We start from the raw sequence: 22,095 nt of genomic DNA on the forward strand, positions 1-22,095 counted from the left end.
AATTCCCTTTATTTCAGGTCAAAAAGGCAAAAATTCCAATTATTTGGGGGAAAATTCCTGAAATTACCCTTATTTTAGGGAAAAAGCCTGAAATTTCCCTAATTTTGTGCCAAAAAGGCAGAAATTCTTCTTAATTTAGAGCAAAAAGGCAGAAATTCCACAAAATTTTGGGCAAAAATGCAGAAATTTCCTTTATTTTGGAGCAAAAACACAGTAATAACCCTAATTTTACGGCACAAAGGCAAAAATTTCCATAATTTTGGGGCAAAAAGTAAGAAATTCCCCTTATTTTGGGGCAAAAATGCTGAAATTCCCATTATTATGGAGCAAAAATGCAGATATTTTTCTTATTTCAGGTCAAAAAGACAGAAATTCTCCTTATTTTAAACCAAAAATACAGAAATTACTCTTATTTTAGGCCAAAAAGTCTAAATTCGCTTTATTTTGGGGCAAAAAGGCGGAAATTTCCCTTATTTTAGAGCAAAAAGGCAGAAATTTCCCTTAATTTGGGGCAAAATTGCAGAAATTTCCCTTATCTTGTGGCAAAAATGCAGAAATTTCCCTTATTTCAGGTCAAAAAGGCAGAAATTCTGCTTATATGGGGGAAAATTCTTGAAATTACCCTTATTTTAGGGAAAAAAGCCTGAAATTTCCCTTATTTTGTGCCAAAAAGGCAGAAATTCTTCTTATTTTAGAGGAAAAAGGCAGAAATTCCACAAAATGTTGGGTAAAAATGCAGAAATTTCCTTTATTTTGGAGCATAAACACAGTAATAACCCTAATTTTGGAACAAAAATGCAAATATTTCCCTAATTTTGGGGCAAAAAGGCAGAAATTCCCCTTATTTTAGAGCAAAAAGGCAGAAATTCCACAAAATTTTGGGCAAAAATTAAGAAATTTCCCTTTTTTTGGAGCAAAAACACAGTAATAACCCTAATTTTACGGCAAAAAGGCAAAAATTTCCCTAATTTTGGGGCAAAAAGTCAGAAATTCCCCTTATTTTAGGGCAAAAATGCTGAAATTCTTCTTATTATGAAGCAAAAATGCAGAAATTTTTCTTATTTCAGGTCAAAAAGACAGAAATTCCCCTTATTTTAAACCAAAAATACAGAAATTACTCTTATTTTAGGCTAAAAAGACTAAATTACCCTTATTTTGGGGCAAAATTGCAGAAATTTTTTTATCTTGGTAAAAAATGCAGAAATTTACCTCATTTCCGCTCAAAAAGGCAGAAATTCCGCTTATTTTAGTGCAAAAAGACTGAAAGTCCCCATTTTTTGTGCCAAAAAAACAGAAATTCTTATTTTAGGGCAAAAAGGAAGAAATTCCACTTAATTTTGGACAAAAATGCAGAAATTTCCCTTATTTGGGGTAAAAAGACAGTAATGCCCCTAATTTTGTATCAAAAAGGCAGAAATTCCCCTAATTTTGGAACAAAATTGCAGAAATTTCCTATATTTTGGGGCAAAATTGCAGTAATTCGCCTAATTTTGTGTCAAAATTCCAGAAATTCCCTTTATTTTGGGGCAAAATTTCAAAAATTCCCCTTATTTGGGTGCAAAAAATGCTGAAATTCCTCTTATTTTGGAGCAAAAATGCAGAAATTTTTCTTAATTAAGGGCAAATGACAGAAATTCTCCTTATTTCAGGGCAAAAATAGAGAAATTCCCATAATTTTGGGGCAAAAATGCAGAAATTCCCCTTATTTTAAGCCAAAAATACAGAAATTACCCTTATTTTAGGGCAAAAAGACTAAATTCCCCCTATTTTGGGGAAAAAAGGTAAATTCTCCTTATTTTAGGGCAAACAGCCAGAAATTCCCCTTATTTTTGGGCAAAAATGCAGAAATTTCTTTTAATTTGGGGCAAAAAAGCAGAAATTATACTTATTTTAGGCCAAATAGGCAGAAATTTTCTTTATTTTGGGGCTAAAGGATAGTAATTTAACTTATGTTAAGATAAAATTGCAGAAATTTCCCTTATTTTGTGGCAAAAATGCAGAAATTCCCATTATTTTGGGGTAAAAATGCAGAACTTTCCCTTATTTTAGAACAAAATTGCAGAAATTTCACATATTTTGGGGCAAAAATGCAGTAATGCTTCTAATTTGGGGGCAAAATTCAGAAATTTCTCTAATTTTGTGTCAAAATACAGAAATTCCTCTTATTTTGGTGCAAAAATGCAGAAATTTCCATTTTTTAGGACAAAATTGCAGAAAATTTTTTTATTTTTAGGTAAATTGCAGAAATTTCCCTTATTTTGTGGCAAAAATTCTGTAATGCTTCTAATTTGGGAGCAAAAATCAGAAATTCCATTAGTTTTTGGGCAAAAGGCAGAAATTCCCCTTTTTGTGGGACAACATTGCAGAAATTTCCCTTTTTTGGAACAAAATTGCAGAAATTTCCCTTATTTTTGGGCAAAATTGCGGAAATTTCCCTTATCTTGTGGCAAAATTGCAGAAATTTCCTTTATTTCAGGTCAAAAAGGCAAAAATTCCACTTATTTGGGGGAAAATTCCTGAAATTACCCTTATTTTAGGGAAAAAGCCTGAAATTTCCCTAATTTTGTGCCAAAAATGCAGAAATTCTTCTTATTTTAGAGCAAAAAGGCAGAAATTCCATAAAATTTTGGGTAAAAATGCAGAAATTTCCTTTATTTTGGAGCAAAAATACAGTAATAACCCTAATTTTACGGCAAAAAGGCAAAAATTTCCATAATTTTGGGGCAAAAAGTCAGAAATTCCCCTTATTTTGGGGCAAAAATGCTGAAATTCCCATTATTATGGAGCAAAAATGCAGAAATTTTTCTTATTTCAGGTCAAAAAGACAGAAATTCTCCTTATTTTAAACCAACAATACAGACATTACTCTTATTTTAGGCCAAAAAGTCTAAATTCGCTTTATTTTGGGGCAAAAAGGCAGAAATTCCCCTTATTTTAGAGCAAAAAGGCAGAAATTTCCCTTAATTTGGGGCAAAATTGCAGAAATTTCCCTTATCTTGTGGCAAAAATGCAGAAATTCCCCTTATTACAGGTCAAAAAGGCAGAAATTCTGCTTATATGGGGGAAAATTCTTAAAATTACCCTTATTTTAGAAAAAAAGCCTGAAATTACCCTTATTTTGTGCCAAAAAGGCAGAAATTCTTCTTATTTTAGAGCAAAAAGGCAGAAATTCCACAAAATTTTGGGTAAAAATGCAGAAATTTCCTTTATTTTGGAGCAAAATCACAGTAATAACCCTAATTTTGGGGCAAAAATGCAAAAATTTCCCTAATTTTGGGGCAAAAAGGCAGAATTTCCCCATATTTTAGAGCAAAAAGGCAGAAATTCTTCTTATTATGAAGCAAAAATGCAGAAATTTTTCTTATTTCAGGTCAAAAAGACAGAAATTCCTCTTATTTTAAACCAAAAATACAGAAATTACTCTTATTTTAGGCTAAAAAGACTAAATTACCCTTTTTTCAGGGCAAAATTGCAGAAATTTTTTTATCTTGGGGAAAAAATGCAGAAATTTACCTCATTTCCGGTCAAAAAGGCAGAAATTCCGCTTATTTGGGGTCAAAAATGAAGAAATTACCCTTATTTTAGCGCAAAGAGACTGAAAGTCCCCATTTTTTGTGCCAAAAAAACAGAAATTCTTATTTTAGGGCAAAAAGGAAGAAATTCCACTTAATTTTGGAAAAAATGCAGAAATTTCCCTTATTTGGGGTAAAAAGAAAGTAATGCCCCTAATTTTGTGTCAAAAAGGCAGAAATTCCCCTAATTTTGGAACAAAATTGCAGAAATTTCCTTTATTTTGGGGCAAAATTGCAGTAATTCGCCTAATTTTGTGTCAAAATTCCAGAAATTCCCTTAATTTTGAGGCAAAATTCCAGAAATTACCCTTATTTGGGGGCAAAAATGCTGAAATTCCCCTTATTTTGGAGCAAAAATGCAGAAAATTTTCTTATTTTAGGGCAAATGACAGAAATTCTCCTTATTTCAGGGCAAAAATACAGAAATTCCCCTTATTTTGGGGCAAAAATCTAGAAATTCCCCTTATTTTAAGCCAAAAATACAGAAATTACCCTTATTTTAGGGCAAAAAGACTAAATTCCCCCTATTTTGGGGCAAAAAGGTAAATTTTCCTTGTTTTAGGGCAAAAAGCCCGAAATTCCCCTTATTTTTGGGCAAAAATGCAGAAATTTCTTTTACTTTGGGGCAAAAATGCAGAAATTCCCCTTATTTTGGGCCAAATAGGCAGATATTTTCCTTATTTTGGGGCTAAAGGATAGTAATTTAACTTATGTTAAGATAAAATTGCAGAAATTTCCCTTATTTTGTGGCAAAAATGCATAAATTCCCATTATTTTGGGGTAAAAAGGCAGAACATTCCCTTATTTTAGAACAAAATTGCAGAAATTTCACATATTTTGGGGCAAAAATGCAGTAATGCTTCTAATTTTTGGGCAAAAATCAGAAATTTCTCTAATTTTGGGTCAAAATACAAAAATTCCTCTTATTTTGGGGCAAAAATGCAGAAATTTCCTTTTTTTGGGGACAAAATTGCAGAAATTTTTTTTATTTTGAGGTAAATTGCAGAAATTTCCCTTATTTTGTGGCAAAAATTCTGTAATGCTTCTAATTTGGGGGCAAACATCAGAAATTCAATTAGTTTTGTGGCAAAAAGGCAGAAATTCCTTTTTTTGTGGGAAAACATTGCAGATATTTCCCTTTTTTGGAACAAAATTGCAGAAATTTCCCTTATTTTTGGGCAAAATTGCAGAAATTTTCCTTATCTTGTGGCAAAAAAGCAGAAATTCCCCTTATTTCAGGTCAAAAAAGCAGAAACTCCGCTTATTTGGGGGAAAATTCTTGAAATTACCCTTATTTTAGGGAAAAAGCCTGAAATTTCCTTTATTTTGTGCCAAAAAGGCAGAAATTCTTTTTATTTTAGAGCAAAAAGGCAGAAATTCCACAAAATTTAGGGCAAAAATGCAGAAATTTCCCTTATTTTGGAGCAAAATCACAGTAATAACCCTAATTTTGGGGCAAAAAGGCAAATATTTCCCTAATTTGGGGGCAAAAAGTCAGAAATTCCCCTTATTTTGAGGCAAAAATGCTGAAATTCCCTTTATTATGGAGCAAAAATGCAGAAATTTTTCTTATTTCAGGTCAAAAAGACAGAAATTCTCTTTATTTTAAACCAAAAATACAGAAATTACTCTTATTTTAGGCCAAAAAGTCTTAATTTTCTTTATTATGGGGCAAAAAGGCAGAAATTCCCCTTATTTTAGAGCAAAAAGGCAGAAATTTCCCTTTATTATGGGGCAAAAAGGCAGAAATTCCCCTTATTTTAGAGCAAAAAGGCAGAAATTTCCCTTAATTTGGGGCAAAACGGCAGAAATTCCCTTAATTTTGGGGCAAAATGCAGAAATTCTCTTTATTTAGAAGCAAAAGTGCAGAAATTTACATTTTTTGGGACAAAATTGCAGAAATTTCCCTTATTTTAGGGCAAAATTGCAGAAATTTTTTTTATCTTGGGGAAAAAATGCAGAAAATCCCCTTATTTCGTGTCAAAAAGGCAGAAATTCCGCTTATTTGGGGTCAAAAATGCAGAAATTACCCTTATTTTAGGGCAAAAAAATTCCCCATATTTTGTGACAAAAAAAAAGAAATTCTTATTTTAGGGCAAAAAGAAAAAAATTCCACTTATTTTTGGACAAAAATGCAGAAATTTCCCTTATTTGGGGCAAAAAGACAGTAATGCCCCTAATTTTGTGTCAATGAAACAGAAATTCCCCTAATTTTGGAGAAAAATTTCAGAAATTTCCCTTATTTTGGGGCAAAATTGCAGTAATTCCCCAAATGTTGTGTCGAAATTTCCTTTATTTTGGGGCCAAATTGCAGAAATTCTTCTTATTTTGGGTCATAAATGCTGAAATTTCTCTTATTTAGGAGCAAAAATGAAGAAATTTTTCTTATTTTAGGGCCAAAATACAGAAATTCTCCTTAATTCAGGGCAAAAATACAGAAAATCCCCTTATTTTGGGGCAAAAATGCAGAAATTCCCCTTATTTTTAGCCAAAAATACAGAAATTACCCTTATTTTAGTGCAAAAAGACTATATTTCCCCTATTTGGGGGCAAAAAGTTAAAATCCTCTTATTTTAGGGCAAAAAGGCAGAATTTTTTTTATTTTTAAGCAAAAATGCAGAAATTTCTTTTAATTTGGGGCAAAAATGCAGAAATTCCCCTTATTTTGGGCCAAATAGGCAGAAATTTCCCTTATTTTTAGGCTAAAGGATAGAAATTTAACTTATGTTAGGATAAAATTGCAGAAATTTCCCTTATTTTGTGGCAAAAATGCAGAAATTTCCATTATTTTTGGGTAAAAAAGCAGAATTTTCCCTTATTTTGGAACAAAATTGCAGAAATTTCCCATATTTTGGAGCAAAAATGCAGTAATGCTTCTAAATTGTTGGCAAAATTCAGAACTTTCTCTAGTTTTGGGTCAAAATACAGAAATTCCTCTTATTTTGGGGCAAAAATGCAGAAATTTCCCTTTTTGGGACAAAATTGCAGAAATTTCCTTTATTTTGAGGCAAATTGCAGAAATTTCCCTTATTTTGTGGCAAAAATTCTGTAATGCTTCTAATTTGGGGACAAAAATCAGAAATTCCATTAGTTTTGGGGCAAAAAGGCAGAAATTCCCCTTTTTGTGGGGCAACATTGCAGAAATTTTCTTTTTTTGGAACAAAATTGCAGAAATTTCCTTTATCTTGTGGCAAAAATGCAGAAATTCCCCTTATTTCAGGTCAAAAAGGCAGAAATTCCGCTTATTTGGTGGAAAATTGTTGAAATTACCCTTATTTTATGGAAAAATACTGAAATTCCCCATATTTTGTGCCAAAAAGGCAGAAATTCTTCTTATTTTAGAGCAAAAAGGCAGAAATTTCACAAAATTTTGGGCAAAAATGAAGAAATTTCCCTTATTTTGGAGTAAAAACACAGTAATGCCCCTAATTTAGGGGCAAAAAAAAAATTCCCCTAATTTTGGGTCAAAAAGGCAGAAATTCCCCTTATTTTAGAGCAAAAAAACAGAAATTCCACAAAATTTTGCGCAAAAATGAAGAAATTTCTCTTATTTTGGAGCAAAAACACAGTAATGCCCCTAATTTTGGGGAAAAAAGGCAAAAATTCTTTTAATTTTGGATCAGAAAGGCAGAAATTCAGCTTATTTTAAAGCAAAAAGCAGAAATTCCCTTAATTTGGGGGCAAAAATGCAAAAATTCTTCTTATTTTTGGGGAAAATGCTGGAATTTCCCTTATTTTGGAGCAAAAATGTAGAAATTTTCCTTATTTCAGGGCAAAAAGACAGAAAAACTCTTTATTTCAGGGCAAAAATACAGAAATTCTTCTTATTTTAAGGCAAAAATGCAGAAATTCCTTTTATTTTAAGCCAAAAATAGAGAAATTACCCTTATTTTAGAGCAAAAAGACTAAATTCCCACTATTTTGGGGCACAAAGCTAAATTCCCCTTTTTTTAGGGCAAAAAGGCAGAAATTTCTATTATTTTTGGGCAAAAATGCAGAAATTTCCCTTTATTTGGGGCAAAAATGCAGAAATTCCTCTTATTTTGGGCCAAATAGGCAGAAATTTCCCTTATTTTTGAGCAATAGGATAGAAATTTATCTTATTTTAGGATAAAATTGCAGAAATTTCCCTTATTTTGTGGCAAAAATGCAGATATTCCACTTATTTTGGGGTAAAAAGGCAGAAATTTCCTTTATTTTAGAACAAAATTGCAGAAATGTCCCATATTAATGGGCAAAAATGCAGTAATGCTTCAAATTTTGGGGCAAAATTCAGAAATTTCACAAATTTTGGGTCAAAAAGGCAGAAATTCCTTTTATTTTGGGACAAAAATGCAGCAATTCCCCTAATTTTGTGTCAAAATTGCAGAAATTCTCTTTATTTTTGGGCAAAATTGCAGAAATTCCCCATTATTTTGGAGCAAAATTGCAGAAATTCCTTTAAGTTTGGAGCAGAAAGGCAGAAATTCCCCTACTTTTGGGGCGAAAAAGTAAAAATTCCACTTATTTTGGAGCAAAATTGCATAATTTTTCCTTATTATTGGGCAAAAAGGCAGTAATGCTCCCAATTTTGAAGCAAAAAGGCAGAAATTACTCTAATTTTGGGGCAAAATCCAAAAATTTTCTTTATTTGCGGCAACAATGCAAAAATTTCCATTTTTTGGGACAAAATTGCATAAACTTTCCTTACTTTGTTGCAAAATTGCAGAAATTTCCCTCATCTTGGGACAAAAATGCAGAAATTCTCGTTATTTCAGGTCAAAAAGGCAGAAATTCCGCTAATTTGGGGGCAAAAATGCAGAAATTACCCTTATTTTAGGGCAAAAAGACTGAAATTCCCCTTTCTTTGTGCCAAAAAACCAGAAATTCTTATTTTAGGGAAAAAAGGCAGAAATTCCACTTAATTTTGGACAAAAATGCAGAAATTTCCCTTATTTGGGGCAAAAAGACAGTAATGCCCCTAATTTTGGGTAAAAAGGACATTAATTCCCCTAATTTTAATGCAAAATTGCTGAAATTTCCCTAATTTTGGGGCAAAATATCAGAAATTTCCCTAATTTTGGGGCAAAATTGCAGAAATTCCCTTTATTTTGGGGCAAAATTGCAGAAATTCCCCATTATTTTGGAGCAAAATTGCAGAAATTCCCCTTATTTTGGAGCAAAAACGCAGAAATTCCTCTAATTTTGGGGCAAAATTGCAGAAATTTTCCTTATTTTGTGGCAAAATTGCAGAAATTCCCCAAATTTTGTGTCAAAATTGCAGAAATTCCCCTTATTTTTGGGCAAAAATGCAGAAATTTATTTTAATTTGGGGTAAAAATGCAGAAATTCCCCTTATTTTGGGCCAAATAGGCAGAAATTTCCCTTATTTTTGGGCTAAAGGATAGAAATTTAATTTATTTTATAATAAATTTGCAGAAATTATCCTTATTTTGTGGCAAAAATGCAGAAATTCCCATTATTTTGGGGTAAAAAGGCAGAACTTTCCCTTATTTTGGAACAAAATTGCAGAAATATCCCATATTTTGGAGCAAAAATGCAGTAATGCTTTTTCTTTTGGGGTAAAATTCAGAAATTTCTCTAATTTTGGGTAAAAATAAAGAAATTCCTCTTATTTTGGGGCAAAAAGGCAGAAATTTCCCTTTGTTTGGAACAAAATTGCAGAAATTTCCTTTATTTTGAGGCAAATTGCAGAAGTTTCCCTTATTTTGTGGCAAAAATTCTGTAATGCTTCTAATTTTGGGGCAAAAATAAGAAATTCCATCAGTTTTGGGGCAAAAAGGCAGAAATTCCCCTTTTTGTGGGACAACATTGCAGAAATTTTCCTTTTTTGGAACAAAATTGCATAAATTTCCATTATTTTTGGGCAAAATTGCAGAAATTTCCCTTATCTTGTGGCAAAAATGCAGAAATTCCCCTTATTTCAGGTCAAAATGGCAGAAATTCCGCATATTTGGGAAAAAATTCTTGAAATTACCCTTATTTTATGGAAAAAGCCTAAAATTTCCCTTATTTGTGCCAAAAAGGCAGAAATTCTTCTTATTTTAGAGCAAAAAGGCAGAAATTAAACAAAATTTAGGCAAAACTGCAGAAATTTCCCTTATTTTGGAGCAAAAACACAGTAATAACCCTAATTTTGGGGCAAAAATGCAAAAATTTCCCTAATTTTGGGGCAAAAAGTAAGAAATTCCTTTTATTTTGGGGCAAAAATGCTGAAATTTTTCTTATTTCAGGTCAAAAAGACAGAAATTCTCCTCGTTTTAAACCAAAAATACAGAAATTACTCTTATTTTAGGCCAAAAAGACTAAATTCCCCTAATTTTGGGGCAAAATTGCAGAAATTTTTTTTTTATCTTGGGAAAAAAATGCAGAAATTCCTTTTATTTCCGGTCAAAAAAGCAGAAATTCCGCTTATTTGGGGTCAAAAATGCAGAAATTAGCCTTATTATAGGGCAAAAAGACTGAAATTCCCCATTTTTTGTGCCAAAAAAACAGAAATTCTTATTTTAGGGCAAAAAAGAAGAAATTCCCCTTAATTTTCGACAAAAATGCAGAAATTTCCCTTATGGGGGTAAAAAGACAGTAATGCCCCTAATTTTGTGTCAAAAAGGCAGACATTCCCCTAATTTTGGAGCAAAATTGCAGAAATTTCCTTTATTTTGGGGCAAAATTGCAGATATTCCCCTAATTTTGTGTCAAAATTCCAGAAATTCCCTTTATTTTGAGGCAAAATTGCAAAAATTCCCTTTATTTGGGGGAAAAATGTTGAAATTCCCCTTATTTTGGAGCAAAAATGCAGAAATTTTTCATATTTTAGGGCAAAAAGACAGAAATTCTCCTTATTTCAGGGCAAAAATACAGAAATTCCCCTTAATTTGGGGCAAAAATGCAGAAATTCCCCTTATTTTAAGCCAAAAATACAGAAATTACCCTTATTTTAGGGCAAAAAGACTAAATTTTCCCTATTTTGGGGCAAAAAGGTAAATTCCCCTTATTTTAGGGCAAAAAGCCAGAAATTCCTCTTATTTTTGGGCAAAAATGCAGAAATTTTTTTTAATTTGGGGCAAAAATGCAGAAATTCCACTTATTTGGGGCCAAATAGGCAGAATTTTTTTTTTATTTTGGGGCTAAAGGATAGTAATTTAACTTATGTTAGGATAAAATTGCAGAAATTTCCCTTATTTTGTGGCAAAAATGCAGAAATTCCCATTATTTTGGGGTAAAAAGGCAGAACTTTCCCTTATTTTAGAACATAATTGCAGAAATTTCACATATTTTGAGGCAAAAATGCAGTAATGCTTCTAATTTGGGGGCAAAATTCAGAAATTTCTCTAATTTTGGGTCAAAAAACAGAAATTCCTCTTATTTTGGGCAAAAATGCAGAAATTTCCAATTTTTTGGGACAAAATTGCAGAAATTTTTTTTATTTTGAGGTAAATTGCAGAAATTTCCCTTATTTGTGCTAAAAATTCTGTAATGCTTCTAATTTGGGGGCAAAAATCAGAAATTCCATTAGTTTTGGGGCAAAAAGGCAGAAATTCCTTTTTTTGTGGGACAACATTGCAGAAATTTCCCTTTGTTAGAAAAAAATTACAGAAATTTCCCTTATTTTTGGGCAAAATTTCAGAAATTTCCCTTATCTTTTGGCAAAAATGCAGAAATTCCTGTTATTTCAGGTCAAAAATGCAGAAATTCCGCTTATTTGGGGGAAAATTCTTGGAATTACCCTTATTTTAGGGTAAAAGCCTGAAATTCCCTTATTTTGTGCCAAAAAGGCAGAAATTCTTCTTATTTTAGAGCAAAAAGGCAGAAATTCCACAAAATTTTGGGCAAAAATGCAGAAATTTCCTTTATTTTGGAGCAAAAACACAGTAATAACCCTAATTTTGAGGCAAAAAGGCAAATATTTCCCTAATTTTGGGGCAAAAAGTCAGAAATTCCCCTTATTTGGGGGCAAAAATGCTAAAATTCCCCTTATTATAAAGCAAAAATGCAGAAATTTTTCTTATTTCAGGTCAAAAAGGCAGAAATTCTCCTTATTTTAAACCAAAAATACAGAAATTACTCTTATTTTAGGCCAAAAAGTCTAAATTTCCCTTATTTTGGGGTAAAAAGGCAGAAATTCTCCGAATTTTCTGTCAAAATTGCAGAAATTCCCCATTATTTTGAAGCAAAATTGCAGTAATACCCCTAATTTTGGGTCAAAAAGGCAGAAATTTTCCTTCTTTTGGGGCAAAAATGTAGAAATTCCACTTATTATGGAGCAAAATTGCATAATTTTCCCTTATTATTGGGCAAAAAGGAAGTAATGCCCCTAATTTTGGGGCAAAAAGGCAGAAATTCCCCTTATTTTAGAGCAAAAAGGCAGAAATTCCACAAAATTTTGCGCAAAAATGAAGAAATTTCCCTTATTTTGGAGCAAAAACACAGTAATGCTCCTAATTTTCGGTCAAAAAGGCAAAAATTCCCCTAATTTTGGATTAAAAAGGCAGAAATTCCACTTATTTTAGAGCAAAAAGCAGAAATTCTCTTAATTTTGAGGCAAAAATGCAAAAATTCTTTTTATTTTTAGAGAAAATGCTGGAATTTCCCTTATTTTGGAGCAAAAATGCAGAAATTTTCTTTATTTTAGGGCAAAAAGACAGAAAAACTCCTTATTTCAGGGCAAAAATACAGAAATTCTTCTTATTTTAGGGCAAAAATGCAGAAATTCCCTTTATTTTAAGCCAAAAATAGAGAAATTACCCTTATTTTAGGGAAAAAAGACTAAATTCCCGCTATTTTGGGGCACAAAGCTAAATTCCCCCTTTTTTAGGGCAAAAAGGCAGAAATTCCTATTATTTTGGGGCAAAAATGCAGAAATTGCCCTTTATTTGGGGCAAAAATGCAGAAATTCCTCTTATTTTGGGCCAAATAGGCAGAAATTTCCCTTATTTTTGAGCAATAGGATAGAAATTTATCTTATTTTAGGATAAAATTGCAGAAATTTCCCTTATTTTGTGGCAAAAATGCAGATATTCCACTTATTTTGGGGTAAAAAGGCAGAAATTTCCTTTATTTTGGAACAAAATTGCAGAAATGTCCCATATTAATGGGCAAAAATGCAGTAATGCTTCAAATTTTGGGGCAAAATTTAGAAATTTCACAAATTTTGGGTCAAAAAGGCAGAAATTCCTTTTATTTTGGGACAAAAATGCAGAAATTCCCCTAATTTTGTGTCAAAGTTGCAGAAATTCTCTTTATTTTTGGGCAAAATTGCAGAAATACCTTTAAGTTTGGAGCAGAAAGGCAGAAATTCCCCTTCTTTTGGGGCGAAAAAGTAAAAATTCCACTTATTTTGGAGCAAAATTGCATAATTTTCCCTTATTATTGGGCAAAAAGGCAGTAATGCTCCCAATTTTGAGGCAAAAAGGCAGAAATTACTCTAATTTTGGGGCAAAATCCAGAAATTTTCTTTATTTGCGGCAACAATGCAGAAATTTCCATTTTTTGGGACAAAATTGCATAAACTTTCCGTACTTTGTTGCAAAATTGCAGAAATTTCCATTATCTTGGGACAAAAATGCAGAAATTCTCGTTATTTCAGGTCAAAAAGGCAGAAATTCCGCTAATTTGGGAGCAAAAATGCAGAAATTACCCTTATTTTAGGGCAAAAAGACTGAAATTCCCCTGTCTTTGTGCCAAAAAACCAGAAATTCTTATTTTAGGGCAAAAAGGCAGAAATTCCACTTAATTTTGGACAAAAATGCAGAAATTTCCCTTATTTGGGGCAAAAAGACAGTAATGCCCCTAATTTTGGGTAAAAAGGACATTAATTCCCCTAATTTTAAAACAAAATTGCAGAAATTTCCCTAATTTTGGGGCAAAATATCAGAAATTTCCCTAATTTTGGGGCAAAATTGCAGAAATTCCCTTTATTTTGGGGCAAAATTGCAGAAATTCCCCATTATTTGAGAGCAAAATTGCAGAAATTCCCCTTATTTTGGAGCAAAAATGCAGAAATTCCTCTAATTTTGGGGCAAAATTGCAGAAATTTCCCTTATTATGGGGCAAAGTTGCAGAAATTCCCCTAATTTTGTGTCAAAATTGCAGAAATTCCCCTTATTTTCGGCCAAAAATGCAGAAATTTATTTTAATTTGGGGCAAAAATGCAGAAATTCCCCTTATTTTGGGCCAAATAGGCAGAAATTTCCCTTATTTTGGGCTAAAGGATAGAAATTTAATTTATTTTGTAATAAATTTGCAGAAATTACCCTTATTTTGTGGGAAAAATGCAGAAATTCCCATTATTTTGGGGAAAAAAGTCAGAACTTTCTTTTATTTTGGAACAAAATTGCAGAAATATCCCATATTTTGGAGCAAAAATGCAGTAATGCTTCTAAATTGGGGGTAAAATTCAGAAATTTCTCTAATTTTGGGTAAAAATACAAAAATTCCTCTTATTTTGGGGGAAAAAGTCAGAAATTTCCCTTTTTTTGGGACAAAATTGCAGAAATTTCCTTTATTTTGAGGCAAACTGCAGAAATTTTCCTTATTTTGTGGCAAAAATTCTATAATGCTTCTAATTTTGGGGCAAAAATAAGAAATTCCATCAGTTTTGGGGCAAAAAGGCAGAAATTCCCCTTTTTGTGAGACAATATTGCAGAAATTTTACTTTTTTGGAACAAAAATGCAGAAATTTCCCTTATTTTTGGGCAAAATTGCAGAAATTTCCCTGATCTTGTGGCAAAAATTCAGAAATTCCCGTTATTTCAGGTCAAAAAGGCAGAAATTCCGCTTATTTGGGGGAAAATTCTTGAAATTACTCTTATTTTAGGGAAAAAGCCTGAAATTTCCCTTATTTTGTGCCAAAAAGGCAGATATTCTTCTTATTTTAGAGCAAAAAGGCAGAAATTCTACAAAATTTTGGGCAAAAATGCAGAAATTTCCCTTATTTTGGAGCAAAAACACAGTAATAACCCGAATTTTTATGGCAAAAAAGCAAAAATTTCCCTAATTTTGGGGCAAAAAGTCAGAAATACCCCTATTTTGGGGCAAAAATGCTGAAATTTTTCTTATTTCAGGTCAAAAAGACAGAAATTCCCCTCATTTTAAACCAAAAATACAGAAATTACTCTTATTCTAGGCCAAAAAGCCTAAATTCCCCTTATTTTGGGGCAAAATTGCATAAACTTTTCTTACTTTGTTGCAAAATTGCAGAAATTTCCATTATCTTGGGAAAAAAATTCAGAAATTCTCGTTATTTCAGGTCAAAAAGGCAGAAAGTCCGCTAATTTGGGGGCAAAAATGCAGAAATTACCCTTATTTTAGGACAAAAAGACTGAAATTCCCCTTTCTTTGTGCCAAAAAACCAGAAATTCTTATTTTAGGGCAAAAAGGCAGAAATTCCACTTAGTTCTGGACAAAAATGCAGAAATTTCCCTTATTTGGGGCAAAAAGACAGTAATGCCTCTAATTTTGGGTAAAAAGGACATTAATTCCCCTAATTTTAAAACAAAATTGCAGAAATTTCCCTAATTTTGGGGCAAAATATCAGAAATTTCCCTAATTTTGGGGCAAAATTGCAGAAATTCCCTTTATTTTGGAGCAAAATTGCAGAAATTCCCCTTATATTGGAGCAAAAACGCAAAAATCCTCTAATTTTGGGGCAAAATTGCAGAAATTTCCCTTATTTTGGGGCAAAGTTGCAGAAATTTTCCTAATTTTGTGTCAAAATTGCAGAAATTCCCCTTATTTTGGGCCAAAAATGCAGAAATTTATTTTAATTTGAAGCAAAAATGCAGAAATTCCCCTTATTTTGGGCCAAATAGGCAGAAATTTCCCTTATTTTGGGGCTAAAAAATAGAAATTTAATTTATTTTGTAATAAATTTGCAGAAATTACCATTATTTTGTGGCAAAAATGCAGAAATTCTTATTATTTTGGGGAAACAAGGTAGAACTTTCCCTTATTTTGGAACAAAATTGCAGAAATATCCCATATTTTGGAGCAAAAATGCAGTAATGCTTCTAAATTGGGGGTAAAATTCAGAAATTTCTCTAATTTTGGGTAAAAATAGAGAAATCCCTCTTATTTTGGGGGAAAAAGTCAGAAATTTCCCTTTTTTTGGGACAAAATTGCAGAAATTTCCTTTATTTTGAGGCAAATTGCAGAAATTTCCCTTATTTTGTGGCAAAAATTCTATAATGCTTCTAATTTTGGGGCAAAAATAAGAAATTCCATCAGTTTTGGGGCAAAAAGGCAGAAATTCCCCTTTTTGTGGGACAACATTGCAGAAATTTTCCTTTTTTGGAACAAAATTGCAGAAATTTCCCTTATTTTTGGGCAAAATTGCAGAAATTTCACTTATCTTGTGGCAAAAATGCAGAAATTCCCGTTATTTCAGGTCAAAAAGGCAGAAATTCCGCTTATTTGGGGGAAAATTCTTGAAATTACCCTTATTTTAGGGAAAAAGCCTGAAATTTCCCTTATTTTGTGCCAAAAAGGCAGAAATTCTTCTTATTTTAGAGCAAAAAGGCAGAAATTCCACAAAATTTTGGGCAAAAATGCAGAAATTTCCCTTATTTTGGAGCAAAAACACAGTAATAACCCTAATTTTGAGGCAAAAAGGCAAAAATTTCCCTAATTTTGGGGCAAAAAGTCAGAAATTCCCCTAATTTTGGGGCAAAAATGCTGAAATTTTTCTTATTTCAGGTCAAAAAGATAGAAATTCTCCACATTTTAAACCAAAAATACAGAAATTACTTTTATTCTTGGCCAAAAAGACTCAATTCACCTTATTTTGGGGCAAAATTGCAGAAATCTTTTTTATCTTGGGAAAAAATGCAGAAATTCCCCTTATTTCCGGACAAAAAGGCAGAAATTCCGCTTATTTGGGGTCAAAAATGCAGAAATTACCCTTATTTTACGGCAAAAAGACTGAAATTCCCCATTTTTTTGTGCCAAAAAAACAGAAATTCTTATTTTAGGGCAAAAAAGAAGAAATTCCACTTAATTTTGGACAAAAATGCAGAAATTTCCTTTATTTGGGGTAAAAAGACAGCAATGCCCCTAATTTTGTGTCAAAAAGGCAGAAATTCCTCTAATTTTGGAGCAAAATTGCAGAAATTTCCTTTATTTTGAGGCAAAATTGCAGTAATTCCCGTAATTTTGTGTCAAAAATCCAGGAATTCCCTTTATTTTGAGGCAAAATTGCAGAAATTCCCCTTATTTGGAGGAAAAATGCTGAAATTCCCTTTATTTTGGAGCAAAAATGCAGAAATTTTTTTTATTTTAGGGCAAAAAGAAAGAAATTCTCCTTATTTCAGGGCAAAAATACAGAAATTCCCCTTATTTTGGGGCAAAAATGCAGAAATTCCCCTTATTTTAAGCCAAAAATACAGAAATTACCCTTATTTTAGGGCAATAAAACTAAATCCCCCCTATTTGGGGGCAAAAAGGTAAATTCCCTTCTTTTAGGGGAAAAAGCCAGATATTCCTCTTATTTTTCATCAAAAATGCAGAAATTTCTTTTTATTTGGGGCAAAAATGCAGTAATTCCACTTATTTTGGGCCAAATAGGCAGAAATTTCCCTTATTTTGGGGCTAAAGGATAGTAATTTAACTTATGTTGAGATAAAATTGCAGATATTTCCCTTATTTTGTGGCAAAAATGCAGAAATTCCCATTATTTTGGGGTAAAAAGGCAGAACTTTCCCTTATTTTAGAACAAAATTGCAGAAATTTCACATATTTTGGGGCAAAAATGCAGTAATGCTTCTAATTTGGGGGCAAAATTCAGAAATTTCTTTAATTTTGGGTCAAAAAACAGAAATTCCTCTTATTTTGGGGCAAAAATGAAGAAATTTCCCTTTTTTGGGACAAAATTGCAGAATTTTTTTTTGAGGTAAAGTGCAGAAATTTCTCTTATTTGTGCTAAAAATTCTGTAATGCTTCTAATTTGGGGGCAAAAATCAGAAATTCCATTAGTTTTGGGGCAAAAAGGCAGAAATTCCTTTTTTTGTGAGACAACATTGCAGAAATTTCCCTTTTTTGGAAAAAAATTACAGAAATTTCCCTTATTTTTGGGCAAAATTGCAGAAATTTCCCTTATCTTCTGGCAAAAATGCAGAAATTCCCCTTATTTCAGGTCAAAAAGGCAGAAATTCTGCTTATTTGGGGGAAAATTCTTGAAATTACCCTTATTGTAGGGAAAAAGCCTGAAATTTCCCTTATTTTGTGCCAAAAAGACAGAAATTCTTCTTATTTTAGAGCAAAAAGGCAGAAATTCCACAAAATTTTGGGCAAAAATGCAGAAATTTTCTTTATTTTGGAGCAAAAACACAGTAATAACCCTAATTTTGAGGCAAAAAGGCAAAAATTTTCCTAATTTTGGGGCAAAAAGTCAGAAATTCCCCTTATTTTGGGGCAAAAATGCTAAAATTCCCCTTATTATGGAGCAAAAATGTAGAAATTTTTCTTATTTCAGGTCAAAAAGGCAGAAATTCTCCTTATTTTAAACCAAAAATACAGAAATTACTCTTATTTTAGGCCAAAAAGACTAAATTCCCCTTATTTTGCGGCAAAATTGCAGAAATTTCTTTTATCTTTGGGAAAAAATGCAGAAATTCTTCTTATTTCCGGTCAAAAAGGTAGAAATACCGCTTATTTGGGGTCAAAAATACAGAAATTACCCTTATTTTAGGGCAAAAAGTCTGAAATTTCCCATATTTTGTGCCAAAAAACAGAAATTCTTATTTTAGAGCAAAAAGGAAAAAATTCCACTTATTTTTAAACAAAAATGCAGAAATTTTCCTTATTTTTGGCAAAAAGACAGCAATGCCCCTAATTTTGTGTCAAAAAAACAGAAATTCCCCTAATTTTGGGGAAAAATTGCAAAAATTTCCCTTATTTTGGGGCAAAATTGCAGTAATTCTCCTAATTTTGTGTCAAAATTCCAGAAATTCCCTTTATTTTGTGTCAAAATTCCAGAAATTCCCTTTATTTTGTGTCAAAATTTCAGAAATTCCCTTTATTTTGGCGCAAAATTGCAGAAATTCCCTTTATTTGGGGGCAAAAATGCTGAAATTTCTCTTATTTAGGAGCAAAAATGCCGAAATTTTTCTTATTTTAGGGCAAAAAGAAAGAAATTCTCCTTAATTCAGGGCAGAAATATAGAAATTTCTCTTATTTTGGGGCAAAAATGCAGAAATTCCCCTTATTTTAAGCCACAAATACAGAAATTACCCTTATTTTAGGGCAAAAATACTAATTCCCCCTATTTTGGGGCAAAAAGTTAAAATCCCCTTATTTTAGGGCAAAAATACTAATTCCCCCTATTTTGGGGCAAAAAGTTAAAATCCCCTTATTTTAGGGCAAAAAGGCAGAAATTCCTTTCATTTTTAAGCAAAAATGCAGAAATTTCTTTTAATTTGGGGCAAAAATGCAGAAATTCCCCTTATTTTGGGCCAAATAGGCAAAAATTTCCCTTATTTTTAGGCTAAATGATAGAAATTTAACTTATGTTAGGATAAAATTGCAGAAATTTCCCTTATTTTGTGGCAAAAATGCAGAAATTTCCATTATTTTGGGGTAAAAAGGCAGAATTTTCCCTTATTTTGGAACAAAATTGCAGAAATTTCCCATAATTTGGGGATAAAATGCAGTAATGCTTCTAAATTGAGGGCAAAATTCAGAACTTTCTCTAGTTTTGGGTCAAAATACAGAAATTCCTCTTATTTTGGGGCAAAAATGCAGAAATTTCCTTTTTTGGAACAAAATTGCAGAAATTTCCTTTATTTTGAGGCAAATTGCAGAAATTTCCCTTATATTGTGGCAAAAATTCTGTAATGCTTCTAATTTGGGGACAAAAATCAGAAATTCCATTAGTTTTGGGGCAAAAAGGCAGAAATTCCCCTTTTTGTGGGGCGACATTGCAGAAATTTCCCTTTTTTTGGAACAAAATTGCAGAAATTTCCCTTATCTTGTGGCAAAAATGCAGAAATTCTACTTATATCAGGTAAAAGGCAGAAATTCCGCTTATTTGGTGGAAAATTCTTGAAATTACCCTTATTTTATGGAAAAATACTGAAATTCCCCTTATTTTGTTGCAAAGAGGCAGAAATTCTTTTTATTTTAGAGCAAAAAGGATGAAATTCCACAAAATTTTGGGCAAAAATGAAAAAATTTCCCTTATTTTGGAGCAAAAACTCAGTAATGCCCCTAATTTTGGGGCAAAAAGGCAAAACTTCCCCTATTTTTGGGTCAAAAATGCAGAAATTCCTTCTATTTTAGAGCAAAAAGCAGAAATTCCCTAATTTTGAGGCAAAAAGGCAGAAATTCTTCTTATTTAGTGGGAAAATGCTGGAATTTCCCTTATTTTGGAGCAAAAATCCAGAAATTTTCCTTATTTTAGGGCAAAAAGACAGAAAAACTTTATTTCAGGGCAAAAATAAAGAAATTCTTCTTATTTTAGGGCAAAAATGCAGAAATTCCTTTTATTTTAAGCCAAAAATACAGAAATTACCCATATTTTAGGGCATAAAGACTAAATTCCCGCTATTTTGGGGCAAAAAGCTAAATTCCCCTTTTTTTAGGGCATAAAGGCAGAAATTCCTATTATTTTGGGCCAAATAGGCAGAAATTTCCCTTATTTTTGAGCAATAGGATAGAAATTTATCTTATTTTAGGATAAAATTGCAGAAATTTCCCTTATTTTGTGGCAAAAATGCAGATATTCCACTTATTTTGGGGTAAAAAGGCAGAAATTTCCTTTATTTTGGAACAAAATTGCAGAAATGTCCCATATTAATGGGCAAAAATGCAGTAATGCTTCAAATTATGGAGCAAAATTCAGAAATTTCACAAATTTTGGGTCAAAAAGGCAGAAATTCTTTTTATTGTGGGACAAATATGCAGAAATTCCCCTAATTTTGTGTCAAAATTGCAGAAATTCCCCTTTATTTTGGAGCAAAATTGCAGAAATTCCTTTAAGTTTGGAGCAGAAAGGAAGAAATTCCCCTTCTTTTGGGGCGAAAAAGAAAAAATTCCACTTATTTTGGAGCAAAATTGCATAATTTTCCTTTATTATTGGGCAAAAAGGCAGTAATGCCCCTAATTTTGAGGCAAAAAGGCAGAAATTACTCTAATTTTGGGGCAAAATCCAGAAATTCCCTTTATTTGCGGCAAAAATGCAGAAATTTCCATTTTTTGGGACAAAATTGCATAAACTCTCCTTACTTTGTTGCAAAATTGCAGAAATTTCCCTTATCTTGGGACAAAAATGAAGAAATTCTCGTTATTTCAGGTCAAAAAGGCAGAAATTCCGCTAATTTGGGGGCAAAAATGCAGAAATTACCCTTATTTTAGGGCAAAAAGACTGAAATTCCCCTTTCTTTGTGCCAAAAAACCAGAAATTCTTATTTTAGGGCAAAAAGGCAGAAATTCCACTTAATTTTGGACAAAAATGCAGAAATTTCCCTTATTTGGGGCAAAAAGACAGTATTGCCCCTAATTTTGGGTAAAAAGGACATTAATTTCCCTAATTTTAAAGCAAAATTGCTGAAATTTTTCTAATTTTGGGGCAAAATATCAGAAATTTCCCTAATTTTGGGGCAAAATTGCAGAAATTCCCTTTATTTTGGGGCAAAATTGCAGAAATTCCCCATTATTTTAGAGCAAAATTGCAGAAATTCCCCGTATTTTGGAGCAAAAATGCAGAAATTCCTCTAATTTTGGGGCAAAATTGCAGAAATTCCCCTTATTTTGGGGCAAAAATGCAGAAATTCCCTATTATTTTAAGCCAAAAATACAGAAATTACCCTTATTTTAGGGCAAAAATACTAATTCCCCCTATTTTGGGGCAAAAAGGTAAATTCCCCTTATTTTAGGGCAAAAAGCGAGAAATTCCCCTTATTTTTGGGCAAAAATGCAAAAATTTCTTTTAATTTGGGGCAAAAATGCAGAAATTCCCCTTATTTTGGGCCAAATAGGCAGAAATTTTCCTTATTTTGGGGCTAAAGAAGAGTAATTTAACTTACGTTATGATAAAATTGCAGAAATTTCCCTTATTTTGTGGCAAAAATGCAGAAATTCCCATTATTTTGAGGTAAAAAGGCAGAACTTTCCCTTATTTTGGAACAAAATTGCAGAAATATCCCATATTGTGGAACAAAAATGCAGTAATGCTTTTTCTTTTGGGGTAAAATTCAGAAATTTCTTTAATTTTGGGTAAAAATACAGAAATTCCTCTTATTTTGGGGCAAAAAGGCAGAAATTTCCCTTTTTTTGGGACAAAATTGCAGAAATTTCCTTTATTTTGAGGCAAATTGCAGAAATTTCCCTTATTTTGTGGCAAAAATTCTGTAATGCTTCTAATTTTGGGGAAAAAATCAGAAATTCCATTAGTTTTGGGGCAAAAAGGCAGAAATTCCCCTTTTTGTGAGACAACATTGCAGAAATTTCTCTTTTTTGGAACAAAATTGCAGAAATTTCCCTTATTTTTGGGCAAAATTGCAGAAATTTCCCTTATCTTGTGGCAAAAATG

This window comes from Micromys minutus (genome assembly GCF_963924665.1).
Source record: "Micromys minutus genome assembly, chromosome: 28".
Lineage (NCBI taxonomy): Eukaryota > Metazoa > Chordata > Mammalia > Rodentia > Muridae > Micromys > Micromys minutus.